Raw genomic sequence first — 18252 nt, 5'->3', positions numbered from 1 at the left:
AGACTATTTTTCTTTCTCCATACAATAAGTCAATAGCAACCTTTTCTTTTACTTTTGATATCATCCTTATCATACATAAAGGTAGCATTGATATGTGGATTTATTTCTGAACTCTATATCTCAGTGTCTGTCTCCGGCCTTGTAGTGTATCCTAACGTTTGGTAGAGTGGGTTCCTTCTCTTTGCCCTTCATTTTTTAATTTAACTTTGATAATGATAGACCTTTTATAGCATATACTTTAAAATGTGTTTTTAGGTTTTCTTTAAAAATCTAGAACTTATAGATTGATTTAGGAAAAATTGATATCCATGAATACAGGAAGGGGGAAAATAAGCCAATATGGAGTTAGGAAATAATTTAGACTGCTATATTTTAATAAGAAATCTTTTGGTGGCATATAGCAGGCAAGAAATAATTATGGAAGAAAGATTAACACAAGGAAAGTCAAGGGTGGAGCCTGCTCCTATGCAAAATTTTGTCATTGAGAGAAATATAGAGAACAGAAGCAATAGAGGAAGAATGCTAGAATGTTAACAACAGGAGTTTGAATTACCTACATTTCTGTGACTTTGAGTTACCTAATACTTAAGATTAACTAAAACAGTGATTTCAAGTTATGCTTTGTGGTATAACTAAAGCTTCGTGGAATACCTCCAGGGAAACTGGGGAGAGAATAGTGGTGGAACTGAGTATTTGGGGTCCTGATTCAACCAGAATGTTTCGTTTCTACCTGTTTAATTAATTGATCTCTCACTAAGATTGCATTGGAAGAAAGGATTTTTAGCCAAAAATGTTTGGACGTGATTTAAATAAAATTACTGAAATGCCTAAATGTTCAACAGATATGGCATATGATGTCATTCATCATTTTCAATGCCTGTGGCAGACATTGCTAATTGAACACAGTACTCTTTCCTGTAGTAGACTTAGATTTAGTCTCCCTACAGCTTTTCGTGTGGTCCCTACCAGTCAGTCAGAGTTGCTTTACGAGTCGAAGTCCATTTGCTATCTATACACTAAGTCCTATCATGTTGTTGGACCTTCAGAACATTTATTTTAGCCTAAGAAATGTATGAGCTAAATCATTCAGATTAAAGAAGTAAGAGACTAGAAAAGAGAGTGGTTAAATAGGAAATGGGTATGGAAAATATAAATTCAAATAAGTATTAGTGTAATACCCTTACATTGTGATTATAAGGAGAAAATGCTTACTACCAATTGGTTAATTGTGGAAAGGCCTACAAAGCTCATTAAGTATGTGCTGAAGAGGCAGTTGAAATCAGCCATGTTTTCAGTTGGGAACCTTGAGACATAAATGATTTTATTCTATAAATTGCAAAATTTAATCATCAAAAGTTTAAACTTGGCAAATCAATGTAAGAGTCGGAAGTAAAATCTGCATTTCTTAGAAATGTATCTAGTGCTGCTTCTGCGGTCTTTGCCTTGTACCAAACAATGGATTTAAAGTTCTCTAAATTAAAATGTAGAAAAGTAATTTTATGCGCGTTTGAAGATTCACAAAGCAATGAATGCATTATGCTTGAATGTGTTTTATGTTCTATGAAGTCATGGAACTAATTGGGACATAAATGCAAACTTAATTTTCAAAGCAGTGACAATTATTTGTCTCTGTTAACAGGGCTACTCTAATGTGATGCTGGGATTGAATTTACCTAGGGCTCCATATCAAGGTTGACTCGAAAGTCTTGTGGAAGATCTGGAAGAAATAGGTAAGTGATCTTTCGGTGATAAGTCTCTTTTGTTCGTTGTGCTTATTTTTGTTTTTCTGATACTTATTTTGTCCTTTAATTTTTGGGTTAAATATCTTTGCCCAAAGGTTAAAAAAATTGTCAGTGAACCGTAGAGACATATCAAGGATGGCAATAGGAGTTTTTACCACTGTCTCTTCTCTTGGGTTTTTCGTTTCACGCCTTGCTGTGCTCCTTCTTCCTTTTAAAACTGGTCTCACTTTGGTTTTTGAAAACACAAATTTACGTGGAATGTGAATCTGGTTTTGAAATACTGAAAGGAAATGACTAGACAAGAAAAGTGTTTGGAGTATTTTCTGTTACCATTCTGCTGGCCTTTTATACTGATGTTTTCAATATTATTTTATTAAGGCCCAGGTGATATTGAGGTTTTTGGGAGGATCTAGAAATGTCAGCAACTAAAGAGTAGAATACGAGTCATGATTTTTTCTTGAAAGTTTGATTTTCTTAAATAAACTTTTTGAGACCTAGCAAGTCAGCTGTTTAGAAAGCACTTGTTTACTTTTTAATGTTATACTTCTTTGAATCTAATGGTAGTTTTCCTTGGTATTTACAATGTCAATTTAGATAACTTTAAATCCATTGTTTGGTACAAAATAAGGACCACAAAGACAGCATGAATTGCATTTCCAAGAAATGCAGACTTTATCTCCCACTCTTACTCTATAAAGTTTCTGTGAAATTAGTTTTTCAGTGTCATTCTTGACTATGGTATCAATCAAGCAGTGTGTTATAGGTGGCCAAATCTGTAATAATATGCTTATAAAAAGAAAACTGAAAGAAATTCTTGATGAGTTTACATCATTTTTCTCTCCAGTCTTTACCCCCAAAGAGAGGGGAACCCTGGTGCCCTGACTTCTTCAGATTTCTTTGTTTTTCTTGCCCATTCCACCCCAGAATTCTTTATCAAGCGGGTTCGCCATAAGTGTAGGAAGTGTCTCAGGATCCTCACCAGAATTCTTTATCAAGGGGTTCACCATAAGCATAGGACAGGTCTCAGGATCCTCACTGTGATGACTGCATTGCTCTAACCTTTTCTAAAACTTTCTCTAGATAGAGACTCCATATCTTCCCTGAGAGATTTTTGTCAATGTGCTTGAATTGTATAGTCAATTATTTCTCAGGTACTGTTTTGCCTATGGAATTTTTCTTGTTTTGTACCAACTTTATAATTTTGTCAGACATACAAGCAAAACGATTCCGCATTTATTTAGCATGTAAGATTTTTGAAACACTTTGGCAACTTTTTACTTCATTTTGCTCTTTAGTTAAACTTATTAATTTTACTCTTGCATTGCTTATGATGTAAGTAAGGTTGACATTATTAGTCATTATTTAGTAAGTGGAGAAACTAAAAGGCAAAGAATTTCAATGACTTGGAAAAAGTAGTATAGCTTGTTGTGATCTTATAGCTAATAATGAACTGTTATGTGTTATTAGAACCCATACCTGCTTATGCTCAATCTTTCTTTTTTCTGAGTTAGTGATTTATGCTTACTTTAGACAATGGTTATGTTGATATATCTCATCTCTGTAAGACCTTTTATATTTAAATTCTCATTTGTTGAGTAGTAACAGGACATTTGTTTTAGTAATAGCCGGGGGATTTTAGGTTTATAAGTAAGAGTTGCCTGACAGTGAACATCATGGAACCATGAAAGAAATGACTTTTAGAAAATAGAGAGTCTTTTTCCCAGAAGGGTACATAATTGTGTATGTATGAAAATACATAGCCATTTTCAAGAAATACTAATTTTCTTCTTCCCTTACCACTCCTCTGTTCCTTTCCCCCAGAAATCCCTAAAGTAAATACTCAGTTGAATCTTCCTATTTTCGAACAATTATACCCATTTTACCTCTCAGAGAGGTTACAGAACCTGACCTAGGTTATACTTCTGAAACGGGAACTAAAATATTTCGCACAACTTCCAACTGAGAGTGTTTGTGTATATGGGTAAATGGTTAGTTGAGTGTGTATATGTATATTTTACTTCATGATATTTACAATTATTTCCAGAGTTTCTATTGTAAGAATATTAAATCCAAATAAAAGATCAGTTTTAGTTATTTCAGTGGAGTAGAAATAAACTTCATTCATATACTTATAGAAAATTGCTGTAAGTTTCATATAGAAAATTGCTGTAAGTTTCATAAATACTTGCTAAAAATTAGGCATCATACCTGACAAAATATTTGCTCTAATTTTAAAATTATTGAAAAGTAAATGAACTGTACAGGAAGATGATTTGGCCTAGGAGGGGCTGGGCAAGTGTTCAAATACATGGTGTGCATACATTTCTTGGCAAAATGAAACAGAGTGAATAAGACTGTAAACAAAGAGGCTATAGAGTGTAGCTGTTGAGAATGTAAGCTTGGAAATCAGATTGCCTAGATTTGAATTATGGTTCCAAAACAAACCTACCGTATGTGAAACCTTGGACAAGTCATTTAACTCTCTAACACTTAATTTCTGAATCTGGACAAAAGAGATAGTAATACCTACTTTATAGAATCGATTTGAGGACTAAATGTTTGAATACATATGAAGGCCATAGTAAGCTTTTTTTTTTTTAAAGTTAGCTGTTGTTTTGTTCTCCATTATATTAATCTCAAAGTTTGACTGTATTATCCAGGCCACCTGGTCAGTATACCCAGAAAACCATTCTAACTTTGGTCCATGAAATGGTAAAAAGGAACTAATTTGTAAATGTACATTCTGTGATTTGATTAGCATGTGTATTAGTTTTTGATTGCTATATAAGATGTTACATATTTTAAAGCTTAAAACGACATACATTTATTATATTAACAGTTTCCACAGGTCAGGAGTCCAGGCATGGCTTAGCTCAGGATCTTACAAGGCTACTCAAAATATTGGCCAGGCTGCATTTTCATTTGGAGTTCAGGATCCTCTTCCAAACTTACTGGGCTTTGGCCGAATCTAGTTCATTGCATTTGTAGGACTGAGATCCTCAGGTCCTAGAGGTTATCCACAGTTCCCAGCCATGTGGCCCGCTCCATATGCAGTTCACATCATAGTTGCTTGCTTCTTTAAAGTCAGTAGGAGAGTTCCTACTAAATGCTAGCAAAATGGAGCCATATATGTATGTGTGTGTATATGTATTAACATAACCATTGAAATAACATCCCATAAGCTTTGCCATATTCTATTAGTTAGAAGCAAGTCACAGTCCTGCCTACATGCAAGGAGAGGGAATTATACAGGGCATGAATGTGGGGACCACACTAGAGTCTGTCTGCCACAGCATGTTGAATTTCTTAATTTAAAATTCATTTAACCTATTATTTTAGGGCTTTTTACAATTATGTAAGATTTAATAAAAAAGGAATATTGTCACTAACTGTAAAATTTTATTCTCAGTTATGTTCACAGTATAAATCCTAACAGGCCATTCCTCCCTGCCTAATACTGATCCATTATTTTAAGCTGGCTAACCACCAGACTAAAATAGTATTTAATACTCTCTGCCCTGGTATTTAATACTCTCCAGGATCTGACAAAACCCCAGTATCCGACATTTCCTCCCCATAACACTGATATGTATACCTTGAACTACCCTGGTATTTAATACTCTCCAGGATCTGACAAAACCCCAGTATCCGACATTTCCTCCCCATAACACTGATATGTATACCTTGAACTACGTGCCTTACACTTGCCCACATCTTTGTCAATGCATACCCTACTGTTTCTTTCCCTTTCTCCATGCCTGTAAAGCACATTTACATCTCTACTTCTTCCATTACATACTTCCTTGTTCTTTCCTCCTTTTTAGGCAACCCAGGACTTTTTCTGCATAATATCATGTGTGTATTTCCTGTAGCCTTGCACAAAATAGTATCTTAAAAAATATTCTCTAAGTACATGAAATACCTCCTTGATTCAGAACAGTGGTTGATTTGAGGATCATATTTCAAAGGATGTTCTTTATAAATTATCCACTCTTACACTGACTCAGTAATCTGAAGTGTACCTCAATCAACCCTTAAATGACCTTTAGGAATCCAGTACAACTTACATATTTGGAACTGATTGCACATGGGAAGAATGTGAATGTTTATTGTCCAGAGGGTGGGCTGTGGTAGGCAGCCTCTAAAATGGACCTTAATGATCCTCTTCTCCTAGTTTTCATACAACTGTATTTTTCCCTCCCACATTTACCAGAGTTGCTCATTCTTGCTGATAGAATAGAATATGGTACAAGTGATGGGATTTTGCTTTTCAGATTGGGTTATACAAGATATTAGGACATCTGTTTCGGGTGTTCTTACTTGTTTCTGTTTCTCTCTGTTTCTTCCTCACTCTCTCTCTCTCTCCCTCCCTCCCTCTCTCCCTCCCTCTCCCCCTTCCTCCTTCCCTCCCTTTCTTCCTCCTCCCCTTTCTCCCTCTCTTTCTCTCTCTTCCTTCCTCTTTCCTTCCCTTCCTCCCTCTTTCCCTCCCTTCCTCTCTTTCTCTCCCTTTCACTCTCTCTCCCTTCCTCCTTCCCTCCCTCTCTCCTTCCCTTTCTTTCTCTCTCTCTCCTTTCCTTCTTCCGTTCCTTCCTCCCTCCTTGCCTTTCTCCCTCTCTTTCTTTCACTCTGTCTCTCACTCTCAGTCTCGTGACCTGTTCTGGGGGAGGCTAGTTGCCTTGGAGAGGTTCACGTGGTGAGGATCTATGCCCTCTTGCCAATAGACATGGAGGAACTGGCAATACCCTGCATCTTCTTGAGGAGCCCTGAGCCTGAGCCAGCCAGCCGAACTACTCCTGGATTCCTGATCCTCAGAAAATGTGACATAATAAATGTGTTTTTTGGTCAAAACCTGCTAAATTTGGAGGTAATTTGTTATGTAGCAGTAGATAATTAATACATTTAATATTATATTACCCCTAAAAATTATTTCCACTAATTTCATTACTGGCCTGGACTTTGCAGGGAATACAAGGATTAATGGTATACTGAATATGTGGTCTCTAAGGTGAATGTAATGGGGTAGGCATGCACGTTTATAAGACAGTGAGCCAAGTGAGAAGAAAATGTGAAATGTGTAGCTTTCACCTGGAATACTGATTTTATAATACGCAGAGGCCACTTTTAGCCTCTTGTTCATTGATCACATTAGTGTTGGAGAGTCATGCTTCCTGGGTTGGTCTGGGTAGGTCTGGGTGCTGGTCTGGTACTGGTTTTCTTACAGAAGAGCTGTTTGGAATAGTTAAAAACACTCTTACCTTTACAGAATCTGAGTTCGAAGAATCTGTTCTACTAATCTGTCATGCTAGTTTTCCATTCTTCTCCTTTAATGTCCTTATAGAGTTGTAAGGAATAGCATTACACGAAAGCATCTAGATATATGTACACATAATTGGGGTGCTGTACTTTGAAATGTAAAATTAGAAAAGAATACATTTGGTCTCCAGAAAAATGAGTTGAGAAGTATGTATCAGCAAGTAATAGAACAACATTCTTGTATAAATTCACATTAAACCGTCATTCCAAATTTTCCTCCTATTGATTATACTGTGATGATAGAACCTGGGCAAAAATACAGCATTATATTAAAAAAAAAAGGAAAAAAATGGAAATTTGTTCCTATAAAAAAGAGAGTTTACATTTATTGTTTTAAATTTGTGGGTTGGAGTGATCCACTAGTCAAATTTTTGATACCATTATACAAAATAGCAAAATATGGATTTTTAACTGGCCTGCTTTTCAATTCAACTGAACATTAAGTACTTTTGCAATGGTCTTATTTGCTGGGAAGAGCACCATTACAATAATCTGCTTTTTACAGCCCATATCAAATATGAACCAGCATCACTTATTACAAAGTCTGTACTTTGGGAGACATTTTCACGGTATCTAACAGGACTGCCCCACATTTCTTGGAATTAGTCTTTAATGATATCATTTTCCAAAATGAGTTGTTGCTCAAACGTACTGACTGTTTTGTGGTTAAAATCTAATCCAGCGGCTATATTTAAAATGTCATACAAATTTGTAAGGAAGGGTCCACTGAAACTACTGTTGTATTAGTGATTGCGTAAAAATGTTACAGAAGAAATGCTATGCAGTTTGAGTGTTTTTAGGTTTTTTTTCCCCTCTATAATATCCGAGGGGTGAGTATGAAACTTCATTTTTAACTGTTGGCATTTCAAGTTTTTACTACTGGCTGCTGGAGTACAGAGGACTATTACTCTGGTGTAATAGTAGGTGTCATGTAAAATAAAGCTAGAGTCTGAAGCCTCCTTTTAGCTGTCAGCCTTATGAAGGAGTTCTTCATGTGTTGAACCCAGCACCTGGTATTGTGTAAGCGATGCTTTTGATAGCCTGGGGAGAGCTTTCTTTCTCTTCACTGTGCCTTTATTAGGCCTCGCTCGCATTTTTGCCGTTGCTCTGCCTTATCCAACTTTCTAGCTGCGACTCAGAGCACAGTAGGTCTAATATAGATTGACGCCTTTGCCTGAAGACTGATTGAAACCTGTGTTTCAGAGTTGCTAATGCTCACTGAACCATTTTATTGAAGATAAAGTAAATAAAATAGATTGCCGTATGAGAATTCTCTGAAATCAAATGGAATAATTTGGCAGGTTTAAGCCCATGAAGAAGGCAAAGCAGTGAAACAGATGTGAATACTTCTCATGTTCAGTATATCAAGGGAAAAATATTCTTGTTATATTGGGCCTAAATATTCATTCTTGTCCATACAATTAAATGTTAAGCATAAGTCTCAATTGCCATTTTATTTTTGGTCTTAAACAGTGGGTCCTCTGCATGAAAGTAATATGGATAAGAACTTTTGAGACTACAATACTGTGATGATTTTTTCTTTGTCTTTTTCTGACACTTAAATGCATGGATCAGTAGCCTCAGAGAGTTTAATAAACAACACGAATGGATTTGCCAAAGCGCACTCTAGATTCATAAGGTTGGAAAATAACTGTAAACCTTAGTCTACTAAAAGATGCTAGTGAACTTGAGTGTTTTATTCATTAATTAAAAATATGTGTTCACATGAAAACACCCTTTTTTGGACACTGTCCTGTGATTTTTTTTTTTCTTTTTTGAATACAAGTGTTAGATTTATATGAAGAATTTTAAAATATTTATTTTGTATATATTATCATCTGAAATAATCTTGAGGAGGAATAAAGAAGTTAGAGTGACCTTAGCATCTGGAATTCTATGAGATTTTGATGACAGTAGCATATGATGCCATGATAACATGTATTGACATATTTAATTTGTAAAATACAAGGATCTGAGCACCTGTGTGAAAATGTGTGGAAAGACTGATGCAGGGAAATGAAGATCTGTTATTTGATTGCCTGGGTCAGATTAAAAGTAAATATTTATAGAAGAAAAATCAATAAAAGGGTTTTGTTAGAAAAGTTTCTGAACTTGCTAATTAAAGACAGCATTTCTCTTCCACGTTATAAAGAATCTGTCACGTTAATAATTTCTTCTGTAATTTCTCTTGTGGCTTCTCCAAATTCAAGATAACTTCAGTTTATACCCTCTTAAATATTTAGTTCATTTAAAAAAAATCTGCTAATATATTTTATTCATTTATTTCTCAGGTAATGATTCATGCTTAATTTTAGTTATAGTCATTAAATACATGTTTTCTTGTCTCTGGGTACCCAATAGTTTTATCAGTTCTCACAACTATGAACTATTTATGCCATAATGATTTCAACTGTCATCAGTTAGATGTAAAGCATACGTGACACTCTCATATTAGCAATGAGCCATCTTAAAGAAATCTTTGACACTCTTTTTTGACCTCTTAAGTAATATTATCAGTTAACAACTGCTTGATTCTTAACCATAAATGTGACCCTTTTTCCTCCATAGGGTTCAGTAAGGTTCAGGGTGACTCTGAGAGCATGCAAGCCTGAATGGAATAAACATGCTTCATGTTCTCTTGTGAGTGAACTCAAAGAGAAGTTACTACACTTCAGTTTTCCTCATATAGCAAGGCTATAAGTATAATCAGCTACCCAATATTTATTAAATAATTTTATATTCCTAGTGTTCTAGTGCCCTTACATTTTATATTTGTTTTCTTCATTGTTCTAGTCTGTACATATTTCTCTCTGATTAACCAGAAATGTTAAAGTTCATTCCTCTCTCCAGAACTGCATCTCATTTACTCTGGACTCAAACCATTTATCTGCTTTGACATTTTGGTTTTCATTGTGAACTTGCCTTCAGAAAATCACGTGTAAAGAAGTTTTCTTGAAATGAGGAGAGCATTACACTGAGACTCTGAGAAACCTTAGTCCCTTATAAATATATTCTAGACATTTAGCAACATGCCAAACTGAAAATGAGAGGAACTTGTAGTAAAGAGGTGCATTTAGTGTGTCTGTTTCTGATCCCACCCTTGATTTCTTTATACCCTACTTTTTTTCTCTCTGGTCACCTCTTGTTCCTTTGCACTTAATTCTACTTTTCATAATACTTTATTGTCTCTTTACATTGCTAGTTTTGAGATTGTATGTGTCCTTCTAGCATTAGAATCTGGTCCCTCAGACAGCAGCATGAGCGCCACATGATGATGATGGGGATGATGATGATGATGATGATAGCTGGCATTTAAATTATTTAGTACTGGTACTCTTCTAAGATTCACCAGTATTAACTCTTTTAATTCTCACAACCTGTGAGTTAGATACTTCTGAGGTAGAGAACATTATTGTCCCCATTTTACAGGTGAAGGAGTGGGGCCCAGAGAGTTGCACAGTTCATGTGTGGCAGAACTAGGATATGAGCTAAGGCAGACTAGGTCCAAAGCCCTTTAATGCTCTGTTGCCCAGGACTGTTGAATAGCCCTTCTTCTCTTGTGGTTCTTAGTTATGGCCCAAAACGCAGTGTGTTCTTAGTTATGGCCCAAAACGCAGCATAAAGAGGTTTATGATGCAGTTTTTTTTTTGTTTTTTTTTTCTTTTTTCCGGTACGCGGGCCTCTCACTGTTGTGGCCTCTGCCGTTGCGGAGCACAGGCTCCAGACGCGCAGACTCAGCGGCAATGGCTCACGGGCCTAGCCACTCCGTGGCATGTGAGATCCTCCCGGACCGGGGCACGAACCCGGGTCCCCTGCATCGGCAGGCGGACTCTCAACCACTGCGCCACCAGGGAAGCCCGATGCAGTTTATAGTTCTGTATATTAAATGCTTGGAGGCTAGCACAATCCAAATGAGTTAACTTCTGAATTATAGAATATATTTTTAAATAAAGCACTTCTTTCAAATGGAAAAACATGGACTAAGGTATGAAAATATTAGTAAGAATCCATAAAATCTGTTTAAGAAGTTGGTGAGAATGAGTTGTAATGAGTGTCTCAGTCAATATAAAGGGATTGCTTCATAATTACTCTAAAATTTTATTAGGCTGACTATGCATCCTGAAACCTTATTTTTATTTTCACTGTAGGTTTAGCAATTTTCCTTTATAATTGTAACAAAGATACGTTAGAAGTTAATTCTGAAATCTTAAAAATATACAACTAGTAGCTAGACAGCTGTATTATACATCATCCAGGACATTTTTGAGAGAATTATTATTATTTACCCTAGACAACAGGTGTGCCTTGGAGTTGTCTTAGGTGAAGACGTATAGTCACTTTGCTTGAAGTAGACACTACTGGTTGTTGCTTGAATATCCATTCTCTGTTACCAGAACCCTGATGTTGTTGAGATATACGTCATTACTCTGCATAGCATATACTTCATGGGAAACTGACCCTACCCCCAGTTCCAATGTGTGGATACTGACTAGTTTAGGCCAATTATGATAATTCTATTCCCTAGCCAAGAATTTTTAATTTATATTATATTATTAAATTAAAATATTAAATAATGTTAAATAACTTCATTAAACTTATATAAATAAATGCATTTGATATTTGATTAATTAATTTACTATATCTGGAGCCCTTTCTACCTCTTGACCAAGTGAGATAGTAACTTTCTATTCTACTTAATCCTTTATTGTTTAGTTTTTTTGTTACTTGAAGCTGTAAATATTCTGATATACTCATTTTAATCATTATTTGAGGAGTTGGACCCTAACCGGACTTTCACTCTATAGGAATCTATTTGCATAATACAGGGTGTGCTTAGGCAAGAGGACTAAGGAGCGTAAGGGGAAAAACAGGGATGGAAGTTTATCTCCCAAGAGTTCAGAAAGGTTATTAAAATAATAGAAAAGTGGTTTCTATGTCTTTTGTCTTCTAAAAATAATTTAAGAAAATCAAAGGATTACACAGTAGCCATTTACACTTCTAGGTTGGCACAGAAATGTTCCTAGTTTCTGGGGAATTTTCTTACAGTAAGGCTTATTCCAATTTTTCTAGAATCTATCCCTGCAAACACCCCCCCCCACACACACACACATACACATACACATGCACACACAGGTAACACTTCACTTTTGGTGGGATTTTGAAGGGAGTGGAAAAGAGATTTAAACTACCTTTTTTTTCTCATCTGAAGATAGCTGCTTCTCTGGTTCAACTTATTGTTGTCCTATTATGAATTAGGTGATTAGATATATAGATTCTTATGTTTTCTCACATCACAGATGAGGAATCATCCTAAGTAACCATGGGAAAGGAAACTGGTTAAATAAATTATAGCATAAATAAACAGCAGAATAACCTCGAATATTTAGGTAAGTCAGTAATGCAAGTTACAAAACACTGTTTCAATAGCATGTAAGTTTTGCTTAAACTCCTTAATTTTTCACAGGAAAATTACTAGAAATATGTATATATTCTATATAGTACATATGTATGTGAATATATATATATATACACATATATATATATATATATATATATACAGCCCAAAATATTATCAGTGGTTATTTCCGGGAGTTAGTTATAAGATTTTCATTTTCTCATTTATACTTTTTTGTATGTTTTAAACTTTGTTCATTGAGCATGCATTTTTTCTTGAAATAAGAAAAAAACCTTAAAATAGAAAAACAATTTTAAAATTCTCAACCAGTTGCAGTTCTCTAATTAATGCATAATTTTCTGTTATATACCATTAGCCAGGTGTCCCATTGCTCAACAGTTCTGAGTAATAGAGATTTAACATATCCTTGTTTGTATTTTTGCTCAGGATTTTAACACCTTTAAAGACAATGATGTTGTGAAGCACATGGCTCCAGAGCCTTTAGAAATTGGAATTTTACAAGACTTTTTTCCTTGATACCTGTACACTTCTACAAAAAAACCTAGATGTTAACTACTCAGTGACTTATCTTGTAGAACTGTCATTTGTAAAACCTGAAATACACCTCTTTCCACTGTGTGAGCTAATTTAGAATTAATCCTAAGAGGAAATGACTGGGCCGAGTGTTTCTTAGCCCCATGAGACGTAAGTCCACTGTTTATAGCAAATATTTTGTAGTTTTCCCTTTATTAATATGAAATGAAATTCTTAGATATGTTGATATATAATTTTTAAAAATCAATGTAGTATAAAATGTAAATTATTCGGCATGACTAAATTAGAAGATCTTATGAAGTAATCATGTAATGCCCTACTTATAGACTAACTATAAATATGACAGCTAAAAATATAGTAATACATGAGCCATTATTAGTGCTGTTTCCCAAAATGATAAAAATCAGACAAGTTCTGAAGAAAATAAATATTACCTTGATATACAGTATCCTGGCTGAGGATATATTAAAACCACGAAAAATATTTTAGACTATATATATGAAATAAGATTAGATCTAGTCAAAAGTTTTTAATTTCTATGAATTTTTAGAAAGTCTCGCAAGATGCAATAGCATTCTTCATTATTGCAGGATGACTAACAAAACCCCTGTCCACACTTGATAGCAATGTCTCAAATTGTTCCAACGAAAAATTTGTTCCCCCACAGATTTCCAAAACTCTCCTTAGAAAGCAATATGGTCCCTGCTGGGCGGCTCTGGTTTCAGTGTTGAGAGATCCGAGTTGTTCTTTGTCTCTGCTGCTATTTATGAACTTAAACAGCCTGCTTATCTGTCTGAAGTTCAGATCTATGATTTATGGGTGAAAAATGATTTCTAAAAAGGCATTCTGCACTAGACTTCTATGATCTCTTCTAAGTATCACCTTTTGTAGTTCTGTAAAATAAAGTCATCTTATTTTTGTCAGCCTATCTTGGAGAAACCCTCTAAGAGTGTTTGTGCAGAAGGACTTACCTCGTAGATGAGTCCATTGCATCTCAAGTTCTGATCAACATCCCAAAGGATGGGTGTTTTCCCTGATCTCTAGCACTTGGCATTTGTGTAATTCTCTGTGGGCATCTGCCTGATTTTTTAGTCAGCTCATGGAAGGTAATTAAAAGGGTGGAAGTATCACTCATCACCAAATGGCAATATTTGAGAAGTTAAGCTTTTGTGAATTGTGTGATAGAAAGCAGAGGTAAGTTTCTGAGCTGGTGATTAGCAGAAGTTGATCCATAACTTACTCTTACTGAATTGTAACTGTGGATTTCAATTACCATCATGATTACTTAACATATTTATTGACTGCTCTTTTGCACATTATTTCATATTTTGATCTTTGTTAGCTAATTTAAATGCTCTTTAGGAATTTCCATGTTGTTACAGTGGTTGGTAGAGCACACATTTGCACATATGCAAATGTGAATCATTCAGAGAAATGACAATATACGTTTTTACAGTCACAATGTACAAAATTTTGATGGTAGAAATGTATTCCCTGGGGCTTCCCTGGTGGCGCAGTGGTTGGGAGTCCGCCTGCCGATGCAGGGGACGCGGGTTCGTGCCCCGGTCCGGGAGGATCCCATGTGCCGCCCTTCTCTCTCTTCTTTTGGATCATTTTTTTACCTTTCTTTTATGTTTCCTTAATCTGGGCACCCTTTCCTATTTGTTGTATGTCTTAGAAATCTGAAACTAGTATCTCTCCATCTTTTTGAAAGTATACTTTTCATCTCAAAATTTTGGACGAATTATTTAGTTTCTTAACTGCCCATGTTGAACAGTTGAAAACTTTATGAACCATTATGATCAATAACTTACAATATAAGCTAATTTTAATTAAAGCATGTAAAAGTAGAACATTGATGGCATAAATAGATTGATGCTATAAGAATGAGGAAAGCATACAGTATTTTATTCAATTATTTATTTTGTATTTTAGAGCTACAGCTTTTTTGTGTCAAATAAGCATTTCTTTTTCTTATTTTTAGTTGTACATACTTTTATTTATATTTTGAAACCATAGTATTTTTATGAATTTTTGTGAGATCTTTCCATGTTAAGTCTTTTTACCCTTTGTAATATTTCTTTTTTTTAATTAATTTTTATTGGAGCATACTTGATTTACAATGTTGTGTTAGTTTCTGCTGTATAGCAAAGTGAATCAATTATACACATACATATATTCACTTTTTTTAGATTCTATTCCCTTATAGGTCATTACAGAGTATTGAGTAGAGTTCCCTGTGCTATGCAGTAGGTTCTTATTAGTTACCTATTTTATATATAATAGTGTGTATATGTCAATCCCAATCTCCCAATTTATCCCTTCCCACCCCCTTTCCCCCTTGGTAACCATAGGTTTGTCTTCTATATCTGTGACTTTATTTGTTTTGTAAATAGGTTCATTTGTACCATTTTATTAGATTCCACATGTTAGTGATATCATATGATATTTGTCTTTCTCTGTTTGACTTAGTTCACTCAGTATGACAATCTGTAGGTCCATGCATGTTGCTGCAAATGGCATTATTTCATTCTTTTTTATGGCTGAGTAATATTCCATTGTATGTATGTACCACCTCTTCTTTATCCATTCTTTTGTCAATGGACATTTAGGTTGCTTCTGTGTCTTGGCTATTGTAAATAATGCTACAATGAACATTGGGGTACATGTATCTTTTTGAATTACGGTTTTCTTGGGATATATGCCCAGGAGTGGGATTGCTGGATCAGATGGTAGCTTTATTTTTAGTTTTTCAAGGAACCTCCATACTGTTCTCCATAGTGGCTGTATCAATTTACATTCCCACCAGCAGTGTAGGAGGGTTCCCTTTTCTCCAAGAGCTATAGCTTTTATCATAAATGTATTGAATACCTTAATAAAACTCTGCTTAACAATTTTAAAGTTATCAAAATAAATATGGTGCTGGATATTAAACAGAAGTACTTTAAATGCAATTGTAATTAGATAACTTTATTAGGTAAATGTAACTAGATACAGTGAATAGCTACATTTTAGTTTGTATGTTAACAAAGAGGCATATGGGTCTACTTTAAATTTTTAAAATCTCTCACTATGGGATTGTTGGTTAATGATACTGTAATGTAAGTGACCTAGTATTCATGACCACAGAAATTAGCCTTTAACAAACACTTTAGCTTCTACAGGTCTTTAATTAATATGGGTTTCTAATTTTTACATCTTTAACTCTTCCGTAATCAACCACTGGGAGGATAGTGTGTGTGTCTTTTTCGGCGGGGCTCAATGTTGGACTGGAGAATAAATAAAATGTGCAAATTTTCTTGAAAGTACCCTTTCTTGTTATGTTTAAAATAGAGTTTGTACATGAAAATCTTGTAATTTGAGATTCAGAGGATTTCTATTCTTTCTCTAAAATCCATGTTCTCTCAGTGATACCTTGTCTTTACTGATTATAGTTAACATTTCCCACATGTTCTCCTTTGCACATCTAAAGAAGTGGTTTGGAATGTTTCAGTAATGACTTTAAAAGCAAAACATTTAAGAATAGAAAACAATTCTGCAAGCTAAAAAGAAGACACAATACATATATAGTCAATAGTAAGCTAGATACCTCATATAAATTTTATCTTGAAATATTTTAATGTAATTTTTGTTATGCCCTCTTATTCTGTATATCTTTTAACACTATTGTTTATATCATTAATATGAGAATGAAAAAATACAATATGTTTGACCTCATTTGACTTTTTTGACGTTCAATCAGTTAAAAGGTTTGTAAGACGTTTAATTACCAAATGGTATGATCATTATTCATCTCATCATTTGATATATAATGTCAACTGAATTGCCTCCCTGGAGTGCACTGTGTTTCACAGATCAATAGATTTACCAAGAGCTTGAAGGAGAGCTTTAAACATTCATTGAAAAGAAGGAAAAATATATCCCTCTTGTAAAATGGCTTATGTAGTCATTTTATCAGCTTCATACTTTTTTATTTACTTCTGTGAATAAATCTCCTTATAACAATAGTTTTAGAGTATTACAGCTCCTTTAACTAAATTAAATTATAGTGTTAATCAGATTTCTTTTACTCAAATGCACTGAAAACTACATAACAGAAATACAGAGGCAGATTTCTTGAATAAATTCTGCTTTTGAGATTTATCTTGAATGACTTCCATTTAAAATGCAATTCTCAATATTCTATACCTTCCCCTTAAATAACTCATATAAAAGCATTATTTTATATTACGTGCAGTCCTTATTTGTTATGAAGGAATTGTTATAGTGAGAGGTTTGGGACCAGAAGGGCAGTTGTTCCTTCTTTCCCACCCCTTAGATGCTCACCAGTCCTGATCAATTCCCACTGAAGTGCAGTTAGTAATAAAAACATTTAAAATTCATTGAGTGCTACTGTGTGCCAGCCCCTTCTAATCAGTTCACATGTATTAACTCATTTAGTATCTCAGCAGCCTTGTGAGGTAGCTATTGCTATTCCCATTCTGACAGATGAGTTATATAACTTACCCAAGGTCATACAGCTAATAAATAGAAGAACTTGTAAGTGGCTCTTACCCACTTATACATACTGCTCCTTGGGTAGAAGGGGAGAGTAGTAAAACAGCTATTGGAATTTTAAAATGCTGTATCGCTTTTCTCTATACCCCTAATCTGTGGCGATTTGGAGAATGAAATTTACATATTAAAGTATGGGATGCTCAGTGTTCTGTTAGATTAGCCACAGAGTGTCAGGTCTGGTATTAGATTTCATCCTGCTTTCAATCTAATAAATTAATCTATTGCTGTTTCATGGATGCTGGCAGAAGACATGAAACTCCTGGATCAGAGACAAAGGAAAGTGTTAGTTACAGCACAGCAAGCAGCGTGCACATCAGTCAGCATGTTTGCATTGGTTCCCCTTGTTCCCAAGTGCTGCAGGCCAATAGGGCCCAGACAGATGTTATGCACATAGTGCATATATGTTACAAGTAAGGAACACTGAGTTATGGAAATCTGCCACATTTATAGAAAGCAGTAAACAAGCCTGAGATTTAATACATCATCCCTCCAGGTTCCTCACTGTAAACACAACACTGAGCAACTGACCAGGTGAAGGCAGGATAGGGTCTTGCATTCTTGGTGCCTCTGTAAGAGCTGTAGGAGGGCAAGATGCTCGTGGAGGAATGTCTTTCCCACCCCTGAACCCTACTTTCTGTTAGTGTCTTATCATTACTCCCACAAATTACCACAAACTTTGTGGCTTAAGAC

At 35.0% G+C, this 18252-nt stretch overlaps 1 protein-coding gene across 6 annotated transcripts in view; it reads left to right on the top strand.

Annotated features, from left to right (window-relative positions):
- The window catches only part of FOXP2 (forkhead box P2), a 547197-nt gene that overhangs the window by 171517 nt on the left and 357428 nt on the right, over positions 1 to 18252 (top strand). For all 6 annotated transcript variants that reach the window (XM_049715206.1, XM_049715212.1, XM_049715210.1 and 3 more), the window contains one exon: positions 1640 to 1730. The gene's annotated coding sequence lies outside the window, so the exon portion shown is untranslated. The remainder of the gene's footprint in view (positions 1 to 1639; positions 1731 to 18252) is intronic.

The sequence above is a fragment of the Orcinus orca genome, chromosome 9 (assembly GCF_937001465.1).
Source record: "Orcinus orca chromosome 9, mOrcOrc1.1, whole genome shotgun sequence".
Lineage (NCBI taxonomy): Eukaryota > Metazoa > Chordata > Mammalia > Artiodactyla > Delphinidae > Orcinus > Orcinus orca.
This window is presented reverse-complemented; position numbering and strand designations above follow the sequence as displayed.